The sequence below is a fragment of the Mesoplodon densirostris genome, chromosome 2, assembly GCF_025265405.1.
Source record: "Mesoplodon densirostris isolate mMesDen1 chromosome 2, mMesDen1 primary haplotype, whole genome shotgun sequence".
NCBI lineage: Eukaryota > Metazoa > Chordata > Mammalia > Artiodactyla > Ziphiidae > Mesoplodon > Mesoplodon densirostris.
The window spans coordinates 22,135,184-22,138,915 of record NC_082662.1 but is presented as its reverse complement, the minus strand read 5'-3'; positions in this window follow the sequence as shown (position 1 = coordinate 22,138,915).

The window sequence follows — 3,732 nt, the reverse complement described above, 5'->3', positions numbered from 1 at the left end:
AGTTCAAGAATTCAGTTTTGGGGGCTTCCCTGGTGGCGCAGTAGTTAAGAATCCACCTGCCAATGCGGGGGACACAGGTTCGAGCCCTGGTCCGGGAAGATCCCACATGCCGCAGAGCAACTAAGCCCGTGCGCCACAACTACTGAGCCTGTACTCTAAAGCCCACAAGCCACAACTACTGAGCCAATGTGCTGCATCTACTGAAGCCCGCATGCTCTAGAGCCTGTGCTCCTCAACAAGAGGAGCCACCGCAGTGAGAAGCCAGCGCACCGCCACGAAGAGTAGCCCCTGCTCGCCGCAACTAGAGAAAGCCCGCACGCAGCAACAAAGACCCAACACAGCCAAAAATAATAAATAAATTCTTTTAAAAATTAAAAAAAAAAGAATTCAGCTTTTGATGTTCAAAGTTTGAGGAGACCATAAAGATACATGTAGAGGTGTTGTGTAAAATTAAATAAATGAGCCTGGAGTTCAGGAGAGAGCTCTGGGCTGGAATATATAAATCTGGGATTTGCCAGCACAGAGATGGCATTTAAAGCTTGAAACCGGATGAGATCACCAAGGGAGTGAGTGTAGACAGAAAAGAGAAGAGGGACTTACCTGGTGGCGCAGTGGTTGAGAGTCCGCCTGCCGATGCAGGGGACACGGGTTCGTGCCCCGGTCCGGGAAGATCCCACATGCCGCGGAGCTGCTGGGCCCGTGAGCCATGGCCGCTGAGCCTGCGCGTCCGGAGCCTGTGCTCCGCAACGGGAGAGGCCACAACAGTGAGAGGCCCGCGTACCGCAAAAAAAAAAAAAAAGACATATAATAACAAGTGTTGACAAGGATATGGAGAAATTGTAACCCTTATACACCACTGGTGAGAAATGTAAAATGGTGCAGCTGCTCTGGAAACCAGTCTGGCAGTTCCTCAAATGGGTAAACATAAAGTTACCTTATTACCTATGACCAGTAATTCCACTTCTAGATATTTACCCAAGAGAAATGAAAACACATGTCCACACAAAAACTTGTATGTGTACAATACCAAGAGTGGACCCTCATGTAAACTTTGAATGATGATGATGTGTGAATGTAAGTTCATCAGTTGTAACAAATGTACCATTCTGGTGGGATTTTGTTGATAACGGAGGAGACTATGCATATGTGGGGGCAGAGTCTATACAGGAAATCTCTGTACCTTCCTCTCAATTTTGCTGTGAATTTAAAACTGCTCTTTAAAAAGAAAAAAAAAGTTAAAAAAAAACTTGTACATGAATATTCATAGCAGTATTCATAATAGCCAAAAGTAGAAACAACTCAAATGTCCATCAGTTGATGAGTGGATAAATAAAATGTGGTATATCCATATATCCATGGCATATTATTTATCAATAAAGAAAAAGTGAAATACTAATACATGCTATAACATAAGTGAACCTTGAAAACATTATGCTAAGTAAAAGAAACCAGTCACAAGAGACCACATATTGTATGATTCCATTTATATGAAATGCCCAGAATAGGGTAATCTATACAGAGGCAGAAAGTAGATTAGTGGTTGCCTGTGAGTTGAAGGGGTTGGGGGAAAATGGGGAGTGACTGCTAAAGGGCACAGGGTTTCTTTGGGGGGTGACGAAAATGTTCTAAAATTGATTATGGTGCTGGTTGAACAGCTCTGTCAGTATACCAAGCACCACTGAATTGTACACTTCATATGGGTGAAGTATACGTTAGCCATCATATACTTCACCCGTATAATTCATTAGCTAAATTTTATCTCAATAAACCTATTTCCAAAAAAAATGTGATGGAGAGTTCCCTGGCGGTTCAGTGGTTAAGACTGGGCACTTTCACTGCTGTGGCCCAGGTCCAATCCCTGGTGGAGGAACTAAGATCCTGCAAGCTGCACGGTGGGGCCAAAACCCCTTGAGAATTGGATTAAGCAACGTGAAGGTCACAGGTGACCTCGACAAAAAGCAGTCTTGGTCTAGTGGTGGGGACAAAAGCCTTATTAAAGTGTGTTCAAGCAAGAAGAGAACAAGCGAAGGCAGCAAATATGAACATTTTCAAAGAGTTCTTCTATACAGATGGGGCCCAACTTACGGTGGTTCAACTTAAAATGGTTCTACTTACAATTTTTCGACTTCACAATGGTGCACAAGCAATACTCATTCAGTAGAAAATGTACTTTGAATTTTGAATTGTAATCTTCTCCTGGGCTAGCAATATTGGGTCTGATACTCTCTCGTGATGCTGTGCAGTGAGCTGCAGCTCCCATTGAACCATATGACCACATCGCATCAAGGGGAAACAACCGATACATTTACACCCATTCTGTCTTTCACTTTCAATACAGTATTCAATAAATTAGATGAGATAATCAACATTTAATTATAAAATAGGCTTTGTGTTAAGTGATTTTGCCCAACTTCAGGCTAATGTTAGTGTACTGAGCACGTTTAAGGTAGGCTAGGCTAAACCTAGTTAACAGTAGGTTACATGTATTAAATGCATTTTCAATTTAGGATATTTTCAGCTTACCATGGGTTTATCAGGATGTAACCCCACTGTAAGTCAAGGAAGATCTATATAGAGAAATGGGGTAGAGGGGATGCAGATGTGAGGTCAAGAGAGGTTTCTTGGTTTTGTTGTGTTTTTTTCTGAGATGCAAAAAATTATGTCTCAACACTGATTGGAATGAACCAGTAGAGAGGGGGAAATGGCCCAAGCGAAGTCCTTGAGCAGGTGAGAGGCAGGAGATCCGGTGTATGAGTGGAAGGGAAGCACAGAGAGGAGCAAATGGGGTTCATCCAAGGTAGTAGGAGGGAGGGTAAAAGTGAGGCACAGACCCAGGGATTGGGTAGAGGAGGTGTTGAGAGTCTGCAGAAATTCTCTTTTGATCACTTCTATCTTCTCAGTGAGGTAGGAAGCGAGGTCAAGAGCTGAGGGAGTGTTGGGGGAAGAGCTGTCAGGGATTGAGGGGAGAGGAGAAGGTAAGAAATTGTCTATAGGACCATGGGAGAGTGACAGGACTGGGTCATATGGTAGGATCTCGAGACAGTGCAAAGGGTCCCCTGGAGGAGGGTGGGTGTGACATTAAAGTGAGACAAGTCAGCAGGGCTGTGTGTCTTCCTCAAGCTTCTGCCAACTGTGTGGGTGCAAGTGCAGAGTTGGATTAACCAGGGTGTGGTTTTGCCAGGTGAGAGCAACTTAACAAGAAAAGAGCAAGGGGGTTGAGGGCGTATGCAAGGAAGTAATTATAATTATGGTCCACAGAATCTAAGCTGGTTAAGGAGGAAAGTCAGGACATGAGGGAGGCGAGGAACAGTAGGGGAAAAGGTGGGAAGATCAGTGGATTGAAGTCCTGGTAGATCTGGAACTGATGGAGTCAGGGTTCTAGAGGGAGTGAGCAGAAGAGACAGGAGGTGGTGTCCGAAGGATGGGATACTTGATATTGAAAATACTCAGGGTAGGGGCATAATTGTTGGTAATGACAAAGTCTAGGAAATCACCTTGGCCATGAGGGACTGAGGCAGGGTGGAGGACAAGAACCATGGGAGGAGGGAATGGGTGTTCTCCATAGGGGAGGATTATCTGTGTGTAACTGAACAAACCAAGTCATCCTCAGGGGCAGGACCCTGGGTAGGGCATGGGATTCAGCCAGACCTGGATATGAAGTGCCACTCGCCAACTCATGCTCAAATTAATTAGTTTCTCTGAGCCTCAGTTTTCTCTCGTGCAAAGTGAAAG